Source organism: Pogoniulus pusillus, chromosome 6, assembly GCF_015220805.1.
Source record: "Pogoniulus pusillus isolate bPogPus1 chromosome 6, bPogPus1.pri, whole genome shotgun sequence".
NCBI lineage: Eukaryota > Metazoa > Chordata > Aves > Piciformes > Lybiidae > Pogoniulus > Pogoniulus pusillus.
The window spans coordinates 37269222-37290861 of NC_087269.1; the positions used below are offsets into that span (position 1 = coordinate 37269222).

General features: G+C 47.6%; 1 protein-coding gene across 1 annotated transcript in view; it reads right to left on the minus strand.

Annotated features, from left to right (window-relative positions):
• FAM53B (family with sequence similarity 53 member B) overlaps positions 1 to 15919 on the minus strand; it is a 57666-nt gene extending 41747 nt beyond the window's left edge. The window contains exon 1 of the mRNA XM_064145274.1: positions 15834 to 15919. The gene's annotated coding sequence lies outside the window, so the exon portion shown is untranslated. The remainder of the gene's footprint in view (positions 1 to 15833) is intronic.
• Between the last annotated feature and the right edge of the window lie 5721 nt (positions 15920 to 21640).

Genomic DNA, 21640 nt, shown 5'->3' on the forward strand with positions numbered 1-21640 from the left:
ATGTTGCTCCCTACTCTACACCCCAATACTGGTCCCTGAAGAAACACTCAGGCAGCCTTTTGACTGCACAGAAAGTTTTCTTAAACACCTGCAAGAGGAAACAGGAAGCATTCCTGACCTTGGCTTTCTGAATGAAACTGAGAGCTGTCTGTCCCTCTTTGGGTGGAAGATTTCCAGCCACTTCCAAATTCCTCTCAAACTCTGTGAAAGAGGAGGATGGACAAACACTCAAGCCCAGCCTTCATCCTCAGCATAGCTGCAGGCTTGGCTCCACTGCCACAGAAGCATCACAGAATCATTTTGGTTGGAAGAGACCTTTAAGATCATCAGGTTCAACCATTAACTCAGCACTACCAAGCCACCACTAAACCATGTCCCTTGGCACCACATCTACAGGTCTTTTGAATCCCTCCACAGGGATGGAGATTCCCACATTTCCCTGGGCAGCCTGTTCCAATACCTGACAACCCTTTTAGCAAATTCCAGACACTGAAGATCTACCTGCTTCTCTCCAGGTTTATAATAATGGACAGTACTCTGTATTTTGGAAACTGTTTTTCAACAAGCATCACTCCAAAATACCACAGTGCAACCAAGAGCATGCTTTGGCTCAGTTAAAAATATTCCCATCACCACGCTGCAAACTTTGGCTGTAAGCTCTGCAGAGTCAACACTGATGTTACAAGAAGGCACAAGGTGCTTTGGGAGGCAAGGCTGGAGCAAGGCAAGTCTCCTGGCTCAGTCCATCTTCTGGCAGCCACTGCCTAAAGTTTATCCCAGGGAAAGAGGGTTCAGTAACACTGGTTTAGAGATTGCAAATACCACCAAAGGAGCAATAAATATGACTGAGGACAGAGAGAGCAGTTCAATACAGAGTCACAGAATTGTTTTGGTTGGAAAAGACCTCCAAGATCATCAAGTCCAATCATCAACCTAACATCAACACGTCTGTTAAACCACATCCTAAAGTGCCGTGTCTACAGGTTTTTTGAACACCTCCAGAGATGGTGACTCCACCAAACATGTATAAACAGCTCTCCAAGAGAAAAAGCAGCAAAAACAGCTTGGCAATGGAAAACACCAATCTTGCCTCCTCCAAGTGGAAAATGACAGGCTGAGCGAAGAGCCTCCCTGATCACAGAGTTTATTTAACTCAGTTTAGATCCACACGTCTGAAGAACCAAACCTAATCCCTCCAGGCCAAACTCCAAGCATATTTTTACAGTTTAACCACCCTCCTCCTCCTCCTCCTCCTCTCACCAATGAATCAGAAATTCCCCTCCTACCACGTAGATCCAGATTTCTCCATGCAGGCAGAGCCTGGGCACACAACAGCCAGCCAAATTTTCTCCAAAAGCTACAGGTAACTTAGAAGAAATTGGGGAAAATTGCCAAAATTGGTTATTGCAGTTGAAAATTGTGAGGTTTAAGGCTTTCTACAGAGCATCACATCACAATTTTAACCCACATTAAAAAAACATGCCTCTCCTCTCCATTCTTCCACTTCTTTGAGGCATCTAGGGCCTCACCACACAGGCTGCTTTGGACAATGCCATGAGATACAGCTTCAGATTGCTGAGTTATTACATTATGAATTTGGAACCATCTCTGAAGCCTGTTATCTGCAGGGAGCTAGGCATGGGCTCATTTTCTCACTTGGGCAATACCTTGCCTTCTGCAGCAGGGCTGAGATATGCTCAGCTCTGGGCAGCTTGCTGCCCTAGCTTGAGCACTCTTCCACATCATTATCAAATATGAAGGCAACAGCCTTCAAAAAACATGAAAGATGCCACTCAAGGCACTGGAAATTACCAGCAAAAGAAAAGGAATGAAGAAGCATTCTCCTCTGCCTCCTGCTTGCAGCTAGGCTAGACTTCTCCAGGGCAAAAAAGATAAAGATAGCATTAGTAAGTAAAACACGTGCCTACACTTAGTATTTTTAACAGCTGGCATAGCAAAGGGGAAAGCAGCAATGGGTTGTGTCTAAGATGAGCATCACTCCATAGGCCTGCAAGGCTTTGAGAACCAGATCACCTCACTGCTTACAATGAACAGCTCCAAGCAAGAATGGAGGCTCTCACCAATGCAGTCCAGCACACCTTCCAGCACAGGACAGACCAGGAGCCAGCCTTTACAGCCACACAAACAAAACTCACAGTCAGAAGGAGCCCTTTCACCATAACAACACCTTTCTCAAGAGACCATGCTAGGAACCAAAAATATTAAGTGCAGCCACCACAGATGCTCACCAGGCTTAATGACGCCTGAGGTTAGCTCTTGTCACCAGGAACAAAACCAACCCTTGCTACTATGGTCCACAACCATAAATTCATTATGAAGAAAATTATTATCTGTAGTTTCAGTCCAATCCCTGGCTCCAAGTGCTGGAGCACTACCTCAATCCAACACCAAAGTCACACAAGGCAGTAGGTCCTCAGCATCCTTAGCCCCAAAACAAACATCCAAACATTCCCAGCTGTCAGGGAGAGCCTGAAGTTCAAGCTCACACTCAGATCTGTATGTATGATTGGACCTCACCTCTGTGCAAGCTCTCACCAAAATGAAATAAGAGCAATTAAGGAAAATTACACAGCAGCTAGTTGAGTAAAACACATCAGGTTTATTGTCCCTGTGCTCTGACAGAATAGGAGCAGCAGGGGAATGACTGCCTTACACAAGAGCAGTGGAATGGGACTGATAGGACAAGGGGCAGAGATGCTTTGTCTCAACATCTTAGCTCTGTAGAAAATGGTGCTGTCAGTGATTTTGTCTTTTCCTCCCTGGCAACTGTAAAGGAAAAGAAGAAAGTAGAATTAGTCTTTACAAACCACCAGCCAGCAGGCAAGACGTGGTCTCCAGCAGAGAGGTGCCGATTGGACGTGCAAAGTGCTTACACAGGATCCAACTCCCTTGCACAAGAATTCATGCATAGTAGTTAAAGAGAAGAGCTAACATGGGGTTCAGTAACTCTTGGTTGCACATCCAACCTGCACACATGTTTTCACAGAGGAGCAGCATCAGACCTTTAAAGGGATCACTCATCAGCTGGCCACATGCAGCTTGAGGGTGCACGCCCAGCATATCACAGTATCACAGTATCACAGTATCATCAGGGTTGGAAGAGACCTCACAGATCATCAAGTCCAACCCTTTACCACAGAGCTCAAGGCTAGACCATGGCACCTGGCCATGGAGCAATGCTGGGCCAGCTTAGCCCAGACCTGCCATGGCAGAGCTCAGCTCCACAAGCCCACTGTCATCTTTCCTCAGCAGTACAGGCCCCAAAGAAGTCTTCCCAGCAGACACTCTGGCTTGGGATAGACACTGCCAATGTTCCTCCACCACTTGGGCCATATAGACACATCCAGAGAAGGGCAACAAAGCTGGTGAAAGGCCTGGAACACAAATCCTATGAGGAGAGGCTGAGGGAGCTGGGGGTGTTTAGCCTAGAGAAGAGGAGGCTCAGGGGGGACCTCATTGCTGTCTACAACTACCTGAAGGGAGGTTGTAGCCAGGTGGGGAGTGGCCTCTTCTCCCAGGCAACCAGCAACAGAACAAGGGGACACAGTCTCAAGTTGTGCCGGGATAGGTATAGGCTGGATGTTAGGAGGAAGTTCCTCAGAGACAGAGTGATTGGCATTGGAATGGGCTGCCCAGGGAGGTGGTGGAGTCACTGTCCCTGGAGGTGTTCAAGAAAAGCCTGGCTGAGGCACTTAGTGCCATGGTCTAGTTGACTGGATAGGGCTGGGGGATAGGTTGGATGGGATGATGTTGGAGGTCTCTTCCAAACTGGTTGATTCTATGATTCTATGATCCTGCAGGATATTAGTCCCAACTACTATAGAAAAGTCATTCTCTTTAAGCAAACCCTAATCATTGCCTAATCTGCTCATCAGGGGACTGCTGCTAATTTTGAGTCTATTCCCAAAGAATGCTGGAAATACTGTACCAAAGGTTGTCTCTGGAGAAGCAGAGCTGAAGCAGCAGCAGCAGTCCAGCCAGTTGGTCCAACAAACCATCTCACCTTTCTGATTTTGCTTTTTTCCCCTCAATTGTGAGATTTATTACAAGAATTTGCAATGGTCTGTGAGACACTGTGAGCGTTGGCCACGCTCCCAAAAAATGAGGAATTGCTGAAATGAGGAGTGCTTTGGCTGCTTAATCTCAACAACTAGGGATGCTGAACAAGCCAGCAGAGCCCAGGTTTACTTTTAATTACCTCTTGGAGTGTGCTGCTCTAGTAAACAGACACAAAAAACAATTCTTGTTCCTTCCTTATATTCTTCTCCCATACACAATCCAAATTGTCCGAGATGGAGACAGTAAACACAGCCCCACCATGCCACTTTTATAGACTCAATCCTTAAGAATAACCAATTTTAAACAGTATGCATCTTAAGTACCCATCTTAATGCCTACCTCTATGACACTATGTCCATTTACTTACAAACAGATCATAGAATGGTTTGGGTTGGAAAAGACCTTAAAGATCATCTAGCACCAACCTCCCCATCACAGGCAGGGACACCTTCCACTAGACCAGGTTGCTCAAGGCTCCATCCAACCTAGATTTGCACACTTCCAGGGAGGTGTCATCCATCACCTCCCTGGGCAACCTGTTCCAGTGTCTCTCTATTCTTACTGTAAAGAATTTCTTTCTAATATCCAGTCTAAATCTCTCCTCTTTCAGCTTAAATCTATTCCCTCTTGTCCTATCACTACATGCCTTTGTACAATGTCCCGCCCCAGCTCTCCTGCAGCCCCTGTAAAGTACTGGAAGCCTACTGTAAGGTCTCCCCTGAGCCTTCTCTTCTCCAGGCTGAACAGCCCCAACTCTTTCAGACTATCCCCACGGGGAAGGTGCTGCAGCCATCTGATCATCTTTGTGACCTCCTCTGGACCTGCTTCAACAGATATTAACAATCTGAGGGTTAGAGGGGCTTCTTGGTCAGTCCAGGCTCCCCTGCTTGTTCCAGAGCAGTTAGGGTCTTTGCAAGAAGCAAATCTTGGAGCTGCAAAACAAGCTCAGTGCCTCAACACCGACTTTAATGCTTTCTGCTCATCAGTCACCACCAAAAATCACCACACAAACCAAGCGCAACTAAGACCTAGGACATCTTGTAGTGTAATTGAGGAAAGCTTGCCAAGTGCCAGAATACCATCAGCACTCTCACAGCAGATTTGGGTCCTGCTCATTTGGATTTCTTCCTTTTTCAAGGCTGAGTTAGAGAATCAGTAGAGGCCAACGACCCCTAAAGAACTGTCTGAATGTAGAGCAGAGAAATACTGGATGTATGCTGAGATTGTCAGACTTCACATCATCCCCTACCATGTCTTTATTGATAACCCTCACCTGAAGAAGCCAAGCAAAATGATCCCTTAGAACCTTCCAAAAATTTAAATGATCTACCTGAACTAGGCAGGCAACACTTAAAGTGTTTCAGATGCTCTCAGTGGATGGTGTCTGTGCCAACAAAGAGTACCACAGGTGCCTGCCACCGTCTGCAAACCCTGTTTGCATTAGACCAAAGTACTTCAGCTCTTTGGCAATCTCTGAGGTTTCATTCCTCAGCTGAGAAATAGCTTTCAAAGAGCTCTTTGGCTCCTGAAAGACGAACCTAGAGCCTTTATTAATCCTCCTAGCAACTGAAAAGCACATTTCTCTGCTGTTTGTCCATTTGTTGCCATCAACATTGGCAAGAGGAAGGCATGGCAGCAGTGTGGCCACGGAGGGAGGAAATGAGTCCTCTGGGGCCTGGAAACCTTTGCCCATGCTGCCACCTCCATCTCTCTGGTACACCAACAAGGCATATCCGAGCCCTGCATCCTCCATAAATCTTTTTAAAGAATGAGGAGCCAAACGTCTGTGAGTTGTCTGAATTAGTGTGAATTTGGCAGACTGAACAGCAAACTTGTATCGCCCTGCAGCCTTCAAATTTCTTGTTTTCCTCAGGTTCATTAAATACATAACAATCTGTTACCAGAAGACAGTTCCTACGTGCACAGGCTGCCAAGGAGCCAGCTTCAATGGCTCTGCTGGAGATGGGGGAATGTGTAAGGAGGGGAGGGGGACTCTTCCTAACACAGCAGAGCAAGGAGAGGACAGGTTACACTCACTCTGCCTTCTCCAGTAACTGCCTGCTGCACATTAAGACTATTTCTGACACACACCCAGAAAAAAAAAAAACCAAAAAGAAAAAAAAGGTGCAGTCAAAGCTGGAAGTGATTTTGGGAAGCTTTGAGAGAAACAGATCTTAAGAGTGTGGGACGAGCAGGGGAAGATGTCTTCAGGCGTGAAGGATGCCCTGCAGCATCACCCTGAACGGGATGACCATGCTACTCCAGGCTCTGCGAGGGTTATGCATACACCTGTGAACAAGACATCCTCCACACTTCTGGATATCAGGGATTTCCCACTGCTGCTGGGCAAGCCTGGCAGCACAGGGCCCAAGCACACAGTGACAGCATTGCCAACACCAAGCCATGGGCAAAACAATCTGATGCTGTGATGGGGAACAGCACTGGAGGCTTCACCTTCCCTCAAAGGAAGTCTTTTGCTAGGAGGAAGAAGTGAAAGCAAACACCCACTCACCATGTTTACTCACTGAAATCAGAGCCAAGGCAGCACCGAAATGCGCCCGACAGCATTTCCACACAGTCATTCATTGAGAGTTTGGACTTGGGTTTCAGCTGGTGGTTTGAATATCACAGGGAGACGCTGATGAGGGTGGAATAATACAGAATCTGTTGCCATAACACACTCTCAGCTCCTGCAAAGTGTCAGCAGCACGTAGAGTCCAAGCTTCCTGCAGGTTTGGCTCCTTTGGGGGTTTCCCAAGGGTTGGGCTGTGAAATGTTTCACCCCCATGCTGCTGAAATCCTGGAGTCCAGCTCCAGTGAGTTGGATTTTGTTACCCCAAAGCAGTGAGGTGTCCCACCCAACTGGGGAAGTAATGCCCACAGAGGACAGTTTTCCTGGCATTAGGATACTTTATCCCCTGGAGATGCCCAATTCCCATGTGGCTGGAGCAGGGCAGGAGGAGCCCCACTGTAGCTTGCAACCCAAAAAAGCTCAGATTTCACAGCTTGTCTCAGAGACAAGAAGGGGAAAAAAAAAAAGAGGAAGTGGAAATCAAAACAGTCCCTGCTTTTATTTGGGCTGGCAAAAACACCAGGCTGCCCAGCCTTCCTCGAGCTCATTTATGACAGAGTGAACATGCACTAGAGGGGAAAAAACATTGTAGAAATCTGCATTTTCCACCCCAGAAGTCTCCATATCTGGATACTCTCCAAATATTGCTCTTTCTCCCATCCCACAGGTGGAAATCAGGAGGGAAAACACATTCCTTGGTGTTGTGTAAATGGGAAGCCCAAAGGACAGAGAGGAAGGTCCCAACACCAGCATGGTGTGAACCATGAAGCCTCTACATGAGAGGACATCCCGTGGAGAACTGACTTAAATGCTGTATCTCATCCTGGCTCTGAAGCTGGCAGCACACTGTCGGGAAGGGAATCATGCCAGGTATTTTGTCAGTGCACAGACATGAATGATTGGCCAGTACAAACAGGGCAGCAAAAACGTCCACCTTCAGCACATGGAAAAAATATGTATCAACTTGATACATTAATGTGTGAGGGAATTAATCCTCGAGTTAGTAAGTCATTGTGAAGTCCCTAAAATAAGGACACCATCTTAAAATGCATTAAACTGTGAGCTAAACATCAGGCTCTGTTAGAAAACAAGATACAGAGTTTTTTAAATAGACATTAAGGACAAGAAGTCCCACTGGCAGCCTTACTCTGCAGTCAGAACGTCAGCCACAATGCAGGAAAAGGAGAAGTGGTCAATACATACTTTGACACAGTCCTCAGAAGAAAGTAAAACGATGGAGTCATGTTTGTCAAGACTAATCCAAGGTGATATCCAACAACAAGCACTAAATATAGATCTTTCTTAAACAGCTCCAAATGGTTGACACTTTAAACTTTTCTAAGATCATGCCTGAAGGTCTTCTGAGCCATCCCCAGGGATAGTCCCAGAGGACAGGCACAAGCCAAGGTGGTGGCCTCAAGAAAACAAGTCCTGCAAGGCTCAGGTTTCAGTCCAAGGACAGAGCATCAGGAAGCACAACTAACACCACCAAGAAGAAAAGCTCTTGTCTCACTTGATGTCTTCGTGCTGAAAAAAGGGAGTGCTGGTCACACAGACTTGATTAAAGCCCACAGAAATGGGTGGCAGTTATTTGACACCTATTTAACTGACACAGCTCAGGCCTGAAAATAAGCTGGCAACACTGGCTTCAACAAAAACGAGACCTTCACCTTCTGCTATGTAATATTTCTGGCAGTAAGTGCAAAGGAAACAGGAAAAATCAGTGCTGTGTGACTCAGGACTGGCAGAGCCCTAAAAGCGGAGAAGCAACAAACTGACAGTACAGAATGGAGAGAAGCAACCAGCAGAGATTTTAACTGAGATGTTAGGATATGTCTTTAAAAAATAAACTGCTTGTCAGACATTCATGTTAAAGGCAAGGCCATGTCCCCCACCTCCTGCACCGCGCTACCAAGGTACATATGGACTGCACTGCGCTACCAAAGCACGTGGACTGGATGAACCGGGGACCTCCAAGAGGGAAATAAAAAGTACTGCCTCTGTGATCTGCAGCCCACAACCACTACAGACATCTGGAGCCTGCTGCCATGTCTGATTAAGGTCTGGAGAAGATTCAAGGAGTAACTGAGGGAGGCAAAGAAATAGGTACAGGGCAAGACTAGGAGAACATGGAGGAGTAACTGCTCAGAAACCACATGGCTACCTTCAGAGAGGGAAGGAGATGCAGAGCAGCTCTTTCAGAGGGAGCAGACTGGCTGCATAACACCATCCAGTGCTGCAGGAAATGGAAACTATGCAGATTCAGAGCAAGGGCAAAGTGCATTTTTTTCCTGAGCAGCATAGACGATAATCACTGCAATAAGATGCTGGCATCGTAAATGACTGCAGTGGGGTCTCAATCCTTCCTACATTTTTATCTTTGCACTGGTTGCTTTTCTAAAAGACATGCTCCAGTAAAAATTATTTTGGAAAATTACTAAAACCAGTGGTAGGCACAGCAATGTCCAGGACTGCAGCTCTCCTGGCTCAATGCCTCAAGCGAGCTGCTGCACCCCCACACCCAGAAGCCCCCATGTCCCAGTGCGGTCCCCAGGTCCCTCCATGGGAAGAATATCATCTTCTACCAACAACATAAACCACGTGGAACCCAAAACGTGTGTGATGGTTTCTAAATGAAGCTATTGGGAACTGTAAATCTTCATTAACTACAACGCTTTTGCTCTGAGAAAGAGCATCTGTGGCATTGTATTTCAATTAAAACACAACTGATAGCCCAATAAAGAGATTTTTTTTCTGAATTAACAGAGAGGTTACAAACCCAAACGAGGATACTTTTAATGCCTTCTGTATCTTCATAATTGTAATGGATCTTCAGCTTTGGCACACAATTGTAGCTTTTGGCTTCTGATTGACAGCATCGGAATTTGTCCTTTCAAAAATAAGATACTATTTTGATTTGTAATGGCTAGGACTAAAAAAGTATGTGACAAGTGGGATAATAATATATACTATTTATAAGTTATTTGATAGCATTGATAAGGATTACCCAGCACACCAGGAGGTTATTTTCAGTAATGCTAAGGTAAGCCCACAAATACAGAACTCAGTTATTGTGACTCTCCCACATTACTGGCAGTGAGAAATTGCTACCTCTCCCTGGCCTAAGTGCACTGCTACTAGGCTGTCCTAACCAGAGACAAGAATAGTCATCTTCATTAACCACACAGACTCACAGAGTAGTAGGGGTTGGAAGGGACCTCTGGTGATCATTCAGTCTAATCTCCCTGATAATGCAGGGTCATCCAGAGCAGGTTGCATAGTTTTGTGTCCAGGTGAGTTTAATTAATGCCATTTTCCTTCCCTCACATTTCCTAGTAGTGCAGAATGATGACAGCAGTTGTACAACAGGACAACTGAGACAGTGGAGCACCAAGACTTGTCTCAGGTCACTGCGAGACTTGTCATAGGACTAGGACAAAAAAGGAATTTCTTAATAGCAGGTAAGTGCATTAACTCAACCCTGAAAAGACCTTGAGTTTGGGATCAGGAGGAAGCGTACATAGCATCTCTAAATCCCATTCACTCCAGAACAGTTGCTGACATCAAAGCAAGCTGCTGGTGCATCATTCTGCTCCACAGCTCCCAAGCCCTGCTTCTCTACCTTTAAAAGGCTTTTTGGTCCTTCTTTTCGAGGGCTGGCTTTGAGCAGAGAGGGAAAGCAGGTTTTCCAGCTGCCAAATTGAAGTTTGCCAGATTTGATTTTTCACAAACCTCAGGAGATGTAATGATGTACAAGCAAAAAACAGAGTGGAACACTTCTTTTGCTAGGGTCTCATACCTACTGCACAGCATGAGTCCTGAACTTCGGCTGTTGAAACCAAAAGCTATGGCCAGGATCCACAAATATAGGGAATTACATAGCCCAAGGGATGCTTCAAATGGACCACAGAGGAGTGACACCAATGATGCTGCTATATTTAATCCTCTGAAAGCAATAACCATGACCAAGTCTCCCCTGGGCACATTTTTTTTTAGCGGGAGTATAGAAACCAAATGCTCCAGAACACATTTTTTTTCTGCACTCACTCAACCAGTCCTTAAACTACTCATCAAATATAGTGATTATGGGCCCAAATTCACCTGCATACTACCCACCTGCCTGTGTGGGGACTCGGAGCCTGCAGTGCCAGGAGCAACCACATTTCGTGCAGGCTTTGATGCTCCTTCAGGCCAGTTTAAGAGTTTTCTGTTTTCATACACTAAATACAAACTTCTAACGTATCAAATCTTATTTATTCATAGATTTATAGAATTGTTTGCACTGGAAGGGACCTTAAAGAACATTTAGCTCAAACTGCCCCATCATGGGCAGGGACACCTTCCACTAGACCAGATTGCTCAAGTCTTCATCCATCCTAGCCTTGGACACCTCCAAAGAGGGGGCAACCACACCTCCCTGGACAGCCTGTTCCAGTGCCTCACTACCCTCACTGTAAACAACTTCTTTCTAATATCCAGTCTAAATCTACCCTCCTCAAGCTTCAATCCACCGGGACAATATTTATCTCCCATACCATGTTACATGTTGAAGATGTGACACCTTATATATCTGAGATACCAAACACAGACTTCAAAATTCGTGGATCATCCACCTGAAGCCAGAAGAAATTCTGGCTGTAAATTAATCACATGATGACACTTTTTAGTTTTCAGTACTCACTTCATTGGTGGACGACTAAAAGCTGACACCACCACTGCCTTCACTAACAGAGCTCGCACCAGCTTGGTGGGGTGTCAGAAACAGCCTCCTGCCTGGGAATTTCTGTCTCCTCTAAATGCAGCCAACTCAAAAAAGTTTGGAGAAACAAAACAGCCTGAGGATCTGCTCACTGTACCAGAGCCACGTTCTGCATTGCTGCTCTAAGCAAATAGCTAGGTTGCGGGCAGCGACTGCGGACGTGTTGTGTGACCTTGGAGAAGTCCTTTCTCAGAACTCTAACACAGTCACTGCTCACAGTGATACTTGAATGCAGGACCAGAGCTCCAGGGCTCAGGCCTGCCACTGCTCCGACAGCTTTCAAGGAATTTATGGAAGGTCTCATCTGTAAAGAGAGCAGTGGCACTTGTGGGCTCAGGCAGGGAGGCTTCCCCAGGGGGGAGCAGCCTGTCAGGCTCCATGACCCAGCAGGCTCACAGGCACAGATGAGTAGCACGGTGGAAAATTTCCTTCTCTTTGCCCAATGAATTTATATTTAGCTCTCCAGGGAGCAGACGTGATGAGGAGCTGTTGTTTTGGTGGTATTTTTTACACAGCCCCACAGGGACCCCTGCAACACGAACCGTGGCATGCTGGGGGAGGCTGCCAAGAAAGAGCTATCACCGCCTCGCTCCACCACCACCATGAGACTATCAACAGCCACAGCCCTCCACTACTCGTCAGACCTCCTTTTTGTTTCCCTGAGTCAGCAAGCTTGCTTCCTCTTCCTCCTCCTCCCCATTTTGGGAGAGAAAGTAACAAAAAACAGCCAACCACAAAGAGAACGTGCTTGAGGAGCTACCAAGGAGCAACCTCTCCAACTCCTCTGCTGACCTGGTCCCACATGGCATCCGCTGCCATGGGAATAAAACACGGGCTTGTCTTTACAGAGGCGTTTTCAACTACTTCAGCCCTAGTTTTGGTGAGGGAAGACCTACTGTGAAGACCCTGTTTCCCCTTTCCCTCTCCTGGGACTTGGAAAGGAGATTAAACTCCTCTAGGCTGAGCTCTCCAAAGAGCTATAAGCGTCTCTGGCACCTTGCCCTGCCCCAGCCTGTTGGTCCAAAGTCTTCTCTGCTGCAGATTAACATTCATTAGGACTTTTTCCCAGCAAAATCACTCTGTAAACTATGTGACACGAGAAGAGTAAGGGAACAAAACCAAACTCAGCCCTTTCAACCTGGACTGTCTTTTTTCTACCTGAGATTTTACAAGAGAAGCACAAACTACCTCCCTGCCGATGGAGATTAAGAAAAGAAACTCTATACAAGATTACAAGAAAGAATAGCTCCAAGCCAGGCAGCTGTCATTTGAGAACTCCTAAGTCAACCACTAATTATAAAATGGACAAACTGGATACACCTTGTTACCCTCTACCCACCTTCAGCATGTGGTCCTCTGTGCCTGTTCTACACAGAAAGCCTGAGCTGCATCAAAGGCAGCGCAGGCAGCAGGTCAACAGAGAGGTTGTCCCACTCTGCTCTTGCGAGATCCCACCTGGAGTAGCGTCCAGCCCTCAGCACAGACACGGAACTGCTGAGGGGGGGTCCAGAGGAGGCCATAAAGAGGATTAGAGGGCTGGAGCACTTCTCCTATGAAGACAAGCTGCGAGAGTTTGGATTGTTCATCCCAGAAAAGGATTGGTCATCTAGGGAGACCTTAAAGCAGCCTTGAAGTATCTGAAGGGGCACAGGAGAGATGGAAAGGGACTTTCTGCAAAGGCATGGAGTGTCAGGATGAGGGGTAATGGCTTCAAGCTGGAAGAAGCTTGATTTAGATTAGGCATTAGGAAGAAATTCTTCCCTGTGAGCGTGGTGAAGCATTGGAACAGGTTGGCCAGAGAAGTTGTGGAGGCTCCATTTCTGGAAGTGTTCAGAGCCAGGTTGGATGGGGCCTTGAGCAACCTGGTCTAGTAGCGCAACCTAGTCCCCTCCATGGCAGGGCAGTTGAAACTACCTATCTTAAAGATTCCTTCCAATCCAAACCATCTATGATTCTAGAAATTGTAAGTGTTTCAGCAAAATGTTGTAGGTTTTATTCTGCCTGCACCTTCGCTGAAAGTGAAGCAAGCCTTTGACACCTAACGTTACGTATAATTAGCTGAAATGGATTTGGGGATTTATATCAGAGTATGTATGTCTGCATATTTACATACACGTATTTATTTATGCAGGTATCCATATCTGAAAATTGGCCTACACCAGCACTGGCTCTGTCCCACAGCCTGCTTGATCTCCATACATAAACATCTGCATTTCACTCACAGAAGTCAATTATCTACTGAATTGCCCCGATTTTCCATGCAAAGTTTTGCATTCAACAGCTTGAGCTCTTCCTGATCTGCCTCCCAAAGGCCATCTGCTTTCTATAACTAAAATAGTTCTTGAAGGCTTTGGCCCTGTGCAGAGTTGGAAGTCACCAAAGTTTCCCTCCCTCCTCTTTGTTTAACCTGGAAGTGAGAAAATCTGGATTCAGCTGCAAAACCACTGGCACGTGTGGCCATGCTTGGCAGGACTGTGCTTGGTGGAGGTGTCCTTATCTCCTTTGAAATGGAAAGAAGGAAACAATTCTACAGCAGGTTGTTTGGTAGGGTTTTCACCTTCACTTTTGAAAGCAAAAAGACTGTGTCTTTCTCCCAGTGAAGTGCCTCCAGCATGGAGTGAACAACCCTAATCCTGCACCAGAGCTGGGTCTAACACAACACACTCACCACCACAAGCATCTTCAGGCTCTGGAGGACTTTAAAAAACAAAGTAAAAAAAATCAGAAGCTCTCTCTGACAGGTAAGGACGGAGCAAACCGCTCTGAAATTCATGGTTTGTTTTACTATCATTCCAATTAATCTTGTTCAGTGACCTGCCTCAAATATTTTCTCCACAAACATTATCTACATTGTTTTGGGGGTTCTTTATTTCTATTTCCAGCCCTCAGCCAAACCCTAGTAAGTATTTCTGCCTGTGTCAGAGGCAGGCTGAGGGAATCTGTGATGGGAGGCAAGGCAACAGCAGCAGCCTCCTGCACTCTAGGATACCCAACGCTGGCGAGAGGCAAGCAGAGATGCTCATAGTCCTCCCTGCTTCCACAGTTTTCTTGCCTGACGCTGCTACCTCTGCAATTTGCAAGTAGTCTTTAATCTGTCAAAACAGAGTTTTTATTATTGTTTGAGGATTTGAAAGGAAAATATGCACATCTGGTTCCAATTGCAAGCTGAAGCTTGGTCTATCAGCCTAATTCATAACAAATTACGCTGACTTTTTACTCTAGAGGATTTCTTAAGGGGAGGAGGGGATGCCCTGCCAAGGTACACCAGCATCTATGGAGACTGCACGGCACCAAGAGAGGCAGTGGCACTGCCCGGTGACAGACACTATGTTGCTGTATGCTCCCTTTCTCCTTCGGGTAAATTAAATCTCAAAATTGTTGGGGAGAAAACCCCTATTAATGAAATCTTCATGCACAGCTATATGTCAAGACTTCATCCACAGTACAACTGGAATGACCTGATGTCACTGAATGGAAAAGAACACTTTTAAAGACTTTCTAGGACAACCTGGTTGCCAGAGCACTTCCCACAGCAAGCCAAAAGTCTCGTTTGGTGCTGAAGACCCTCCGCGAGGGTGACAGCGCAGCTGGCAAAGCCTGACAATACAAGTCCTCACCACCATGAGCTACCTCGCACATCCCAGGTGTGAAAACCACTGCAGGAAGCTGTGCGACGGCCCGAGTTGGGCTGGGGAGTATCTTTGCAGTGATGCTCAACCATATCCACTGCTCCCCTCGGCTTACAGTCCCGAGACCCCCGACCTGGGGAGCTTTGCAGCGAGCTCGCCAACATCCAAGTTGCAGTGAAACATCCCGCTGGGGCCGCAGAAAGGAAAGCACGTGTTGATTCATTTGGTGGCAGAAATTCCAGAGGCAGAATAACGTGAGGAGGAGAGGACGGCTCAGCTTCGGGGCGGCGACGATCCCCCACAACCCGTCCGGGTGACCCAAGCCCGTCCTCAAGCGCTCTCCCCGGCGCGCCGCACGCAGCCCACGCCGCCGCTGGGGCACATGCCCGGAGCCGTGCGCGCAGCGCCCCGCTCCCTCTGGGCGCTCGAAGGCGGCCCAGCTGCGCAGCGCTGAGCTGCCCTGAACCCCCGCTAACCGCTCGCCTCCCGGGCACCGAGAGCCGCGGCAGGCACAGACCCAGCGGCACAAAGGCAGGCAGCCCCCAGCCCCGCTCCGCTCAGGCGCAGCGGGGACCTCGCCGGAGCGGAGTGCGGAGGGACTGGCGAGGGTGACCCATCTTTGCGGGAGGCCGCCGCTGCTCTCCGCGCCCCCCAAACCCCTCTGTACCCCGTGCAGGGCACTGCCGCCCTTTGTCCGGACCCCCCACCCCATGGACGACTCAGCGGGACCCCCAGGCAGGCCGCGAGAGACAGCACAGAGCGGCCTGGGTCCGGGCCCGGGCAGGGCTCTTACCGTGGTGGCGGCGGCGCGGCCCGGCCGGGCCGGCTGTGGGCTCCGCTCCGAGCCGCGCTGCCTCCGCCGCCGCCACCGCCGTGCTGCGGGCGGGGCGGGCGGAGGGAGGGAGGGAAAGAGGGAGGGAGGAGGAAATGCGCTTGTCACTTCCTGAGCGGGGCTGGCGAAGGCAGGCAGGGCCCGGCCCGCACCTGCGGAGCCCCGACGGGGCCCCCGCCCCGGTTGGGGACCCGTGCAGTGGGGGTGTCTCTGTGAGGTAAACGGGGTGGAAAGATGCCTGGCCGCCGCCCTGAGCGGGTATCCCCGGCGGTTAACATCGCTCTGAAGGAGCGTGTCGGAAAAAAAGAAGGGGAATAATCCAAAGCAGCGATGCCAGGCAGCGATCAGGTGGGGAAGGGGGCGCGGCGGCGAGCACCGCCTCAGCCCGCAGCCCGGCCGGGCAGCGGGACAGGCTGGTCGCGGCTCCTCTGCCCCGTTTGGAGGCCGAGAGTGACTCCTGGCGGCACGGCCGGCCCGGGAGAGGAACAGGAGGAGAGCAGAAAAGGTCCACCCAGTAGCGCTTGCTGCGGGCTTTTTTCACACAGGGAGTGGTGAAGCACTCTCCCAGGTTGCCCAGATAGGTGGTAGACACCCGATCCCTGGACACATTTCAGGCCAGGGCCCTGAGTAGCCTGCTCTAGTTGAAGATGGATGTCCGTGCTCAGTGCTGCAGGGGGTTCGACTAGATAAGCTTCAAAGCCCCTTCGAACTCAAAGCACTCTGTGATTCTGTAAGAATTAGCCCTGAAGTTTGAGTACATCACTGATGTACACTATCCACCACTGTACCCACCAGGGGGATTTGGCAAAAAAACCCACACCTGCATTTTCCTCCATTTTCCCTCCATTTCTGCTTGTTCTGGAAGAACGACCCCACATACCAGTGCAGGTTGGAGGCTGACCTGGTGGAGAGAGCTCTGGGGAAAAGAACCTGAGATCCTGGTGGACATCAGGATGACCATGAACCCACAATGTGCCCTCACAATCAAGAAGGCAAATGGTCTTCTGGGGTGCATTAAGAAGAGTATAGCAAGCAGGTCCAACAGGAGGTTCTCCTCTGCCTCTACTTTGCCCTGGTGAGGCCTCATCTGGAACAGTGTCCAGGTCTGGGCTCCTCAGTTCAAGAAAGACAAGGGATTACTGGAGAGAGTGCATCAGAGAGACTTAAGATGATGAGGGGACTGCAGCATCTATGTTGTGAGGAAAGGCTGAGGACGCTAGATCTGTGCAGCCTGTAGGAGACTGACTGGGATCTTATTAATACTTATCAATATCTAAAGGGCAAGTGTCAGGAGGATGGAGCCTGACTCTTCTCAGTGGTGTCCAGTGACAGGGCAAGGGGCAGTGTACACAAACTGTATTACAGGAGGTTCTGTGTAAACAAAAGGGAAAAAAAAGTCATCACTGTGAGGGTGCTGGAGCACTGGAACAGGCTGTCCAGAGAGGCTGTGGAGTCTCCTTCTCTGGAGAGATTCCAAACCTGCCTAGATACATTCCCAAGTGATTTACCTTAGGAAATCCTGCTCTAGCAGGGGAGTTTGACTAAATGCTCTTCAGAGGTCCCCTCTAATTCCTACTATTCCGTGATTTCTTTGGGAAGAGGTATTTGATAAAGTCACAAGCTCAGCAAAATACTGCAGGCTGAAGGTGGCTCTGCAGTACTCAAAGACATGTCTGCTTGGCTTCACTTTGGGAGGTGGCCTTTAGAAGCAATCTGCTCCAGCAATAACATTTCCCATCCATCCAAGCTGAAGTGCACACAGCACATAGACTTCTTCCAAGAGCGAGCATCATTAGTGAACAAGGAAACTACATGACAGCTCAAAGGAAGATTTAGAACTCATTACCAAACAGAGCCTAAACATTAATCATGAGCATATGCAAGCAGACAACACAGATGTCATCAGGAATGAATCTGGGGCTGAATTTCATCCACCCAGACGGATAGCTGGGCACATGGCTGGGGATGGCAAGTGGGAACAAGTGAGGGCATGTGTCTGCTGAACAGCAAGGGAGGCTTTATTTGTGTAGCTCAGCAGTGTTCTGGGTGTCCTGCCCTGCTGATGCATGGCCAAAGATGCCAAACAAATGTCAGGGAAGACTATCAATATTTCATGTAATAATGAAGTGAGTTAAGGAAGCAGAATGAGCAGAAGTAAGCAGCTTCCACCAATCTAGAAAGGATTGATCTCAACAGAAGTTGCTCTGTACTCAGTGCATATAAAATGAGACAGGAGCATCTGGTATGAGAGGGTCTATGAACAGGAAAAGGCTTTGATGATGTGAAGGGGCTTTTGCATCAAGCTCATCCATCCCACTCAATATTTGCTCTTCTTGTTGCCTATTGAGGCTGGTAGCAAACAATAAATGGTTGCATACTCCTTTTCCTGAACTTCAGAAATCAAGTTTAAAAATGTTTTCTTGTGGTTTCCCAGCTGAATGTTTCAGTAATAAAGTTTGCAGCATAATTGAATCCATTCCTGTGGCAGCCTTGTGCAGTGCAGGCTTAGTCTCCAAGAACCCAGCAGACAGTTGCTTTCTGTCTGCTTCTCAGCTTGATCCAAACCCAGTATTTTCTTCCTCTCATCCTCTCTGCTCTCCTACAGATGAGCTGGCAGCAGAGTGTTACCAGTGTGCATGACAGCCTGTTGCCAAAGCATAAACCCATCTTCTACTGATAGTATTTTCAGTAAACATTGTTTAAATGTAAAAGCTGGGCAGACAGGTCCCTGTTCTGGTGACAGTGCAGAGAACATCTTTGTCAGAGGGGAAAAGACAGAAATCACTGATCTAATTGGTGTTTTTATCTCAAGTGTCAGCGCCTTTGCTACCCACTGATTAGGAGCCTTCCTTACAGAGATGGAAACTCTGTGGGTAGGAAAAAAGCTAATGATCCCCATGATCCTCCTGAAATTATACTGGGGTCCAAGTCATTGAAACATTTCAGTGTAATATTACTAAGCCCTGTGGATAGATAAATTTCCTTCACTTCCAGCACGCAGGATTTGGCTGCAACCACAGCTTGCTTTCTGTGCTGCCTTTCTCACACTTCGCTGTCTGCCCCAGTTTGTTGTTATTCGAGTCATACACACCATGGTTGCTAATAATTTCAGAAGTGTCCTTTTCATGATGACCTACAACTCAGCAACATTCTGAGCAGCTAAGCAATCACAGTTATTTATGGTTTTATCCTTCTGCTTCTGCTGCCAAGCCAGGAACACAGGTAAGAGACTCGCTTAAGGCCAACCAGACAGAGCGTCCCAGTTGCAGACTGATGTCTTAGGCTGTGCCAGGTACTGTGTACTCACAAGGGACATCTTGGCTCCACTGAAGGTCTCCAGCAGCACAAAATGGAGACCAGTTTCAGAATCCACACTCCAGTTTCAGGGGAAATCCTGCCATTCACAGAACCAGCAGTATTTTAAACAAACATTTCATACCCAGGGAACAAGCTCATCTCTAACAGGAGCAAGGTGGGGTTTGGTTTTTTTGTTTGTTCATTTGGCCTTGTTGGGTTTTGTTTGTTTTTAAAATTGTTTTGGTGTGTGAGTTTTTGTTTTTGAAAGGACCTTGAAGATTATTAAGTCCAATCATTATCCAACTCTTTCTAAACAAAGTCTGATGCTAAACCATGTCCCTCATCACATCTCTGTGGCTTTTAAACATCTCCAGGGATGGGAATTCAACCACTCCCCTAGGCAGCCTCTTCCAGGACTTGACAACCCTTTGGGGGAAGAATTTTTTCTTAATGTCCAAACTAAACCTCCCCTAGCACAACCTGAAGCTGTTTCCTCTTGTCCTACCAGTTGTCACTGGGGAGACTAATCCCTACTTCACTCCAGCCTCATTTCGGGGAGTTGTAGAGAGCGAGGTTCCTCCTCAGCCTCCTTTTCTCCAGACTAAACAACCTCAGTTTCCTCAGCCACTCCTCAGAAGACCTGTTGTTCACATCCTTCACCCTCTAAGGCCAGAGAGTATCTGAATCAAGGAGACCCCAAACAAGCAAAGCATTGCTGTGTAGAGAAACTTGGAACCAGAAGTACAGTTTTTACTGCATTTGGCATACGATGGGATTTGCACCAAACCTATAAATCCTTCTTTTATTTCCCAGGTTATTTGCTACACATATGCAACAGCTTTGTGTTTCAGCTCCACATTTTGCCTGCTGCTTCTCTGCCTGCCTTGGGCCTGCTGAGCTGGCCCTGCCCCAGCCTAGGTGCAATGGAAACAGTTGATAGATAAAATAAATAGACCATGAAATACAGATGCGAACCCATGAATTTGCTAATCACTTTGTCATCCTGCCTGCATCTGAATTGGCTTAAGGTAAGCCAGGAGTTAGTTGTCCATCACTCAGAAAACCCAAGGCAGCTGTGGACATGCCCAAAAGCAGCACGCTATGCCGGATAATGTGGTACCCAGTGAGTTCAGGTGCCCTAGGGTAGGGCAGCAGTTGGTGAAGCTAATTACTACTGCAAACTGGGGCAAAACAGCCTGGATCCCTCTGCCTGAAACACCAATTTGTCTCAGGAAAGTATTAGAGAAAATCTAATTGATGAACCTTCAGTCTGACAAACCTTTTCTTGGTCAGTGCTTCAGGCTGCATGCAGGCTTATCACTCCATGCCTGCACGTCTCTCTGTGGCTGACAAGAGGTTTCAGTTTGCAACCCTATCAACATTTCAAATTGCTCAATAAATGCACATTCTTCCCACCTCTGCTTGACATGTGACACTGTCCATGAATACTTGGCTGCTGGAGGGACTGTGCCGAGGTTCATTTCTGTTCCCTCACTGGTGTTTATTAGCTCTGGCTCTCCAGCACAGGCTTATGCACTTGTGATTATCCAGAATTTATATGCTACCTTGAGGCTACATCATTTGTTTGCCTGACAGCACTCAGTTTAATTTCCAGTCACCTAGAAATGGGCTTGTTTCAAGCTATACTATTACCTAACAAATGGAAATTAAGCCACAGGTTGGCTTTTCCCTTCTTTGTGTCAAATAAAACTTGCCAGTGCTCCTCCTCCTTTGTCTTGAGGCTGTAACACCTCGTCCCCTAGGTATCCATTAATTGCTCATTGAGTTAGCTGCTACTTGCAAGGGTTAGGTTGTGCTCAATGTACTTCCAGACACGGCGCACCATAGAGACATCCCTTCTGCAGGCATCCATACCACCCATTCAGCCAGGGGGTGGGTAAAGGTGCATGGCACAGACTTTGCTCTCCTCTCATCCCAAGAAAGAGCAAGCAATGGAAATGCAAAGGCAGAGATCTCCTTACAGCAACACAAAGCCCTGGCCTGTTTATTTCCTATGTTCTCCCCACATATTTTACAGACTATTCAAGACGTAAAAATGCTTTAGAGGGGCTATAAAATAAAGCAGTTATTGTTGTAACAAGTCATGTTCTTTACCTTCCAGAGTAGGAAAGCAATCTGAGTGCCAAAACACTGAAAATCTTGCTGTATGTTGCTAAATACCAGACATAAAGATTTTCTCTGGTATGAAATAACATAAATTTTGGCAGTTTTTTTTGCCAGGCACCCTGGCACGGAGTAGAATGGACATACACACAGATTTGCTTTACAGGGGCTGCAGTGCTGCCAGGGCATTCCTGCATTCCTGGAACATGGGAATACACAGAAGCCAGCATCAGCGATGAAGGAAAGCATGCTTTGTCTAATGTGCCAGAAAAGCTGTTCAAGAGCTCATCCTTACATAAAAATAACTAAAGAAGCTGCCAACATCAGCTGTCAGCTCAGCTTGGGAG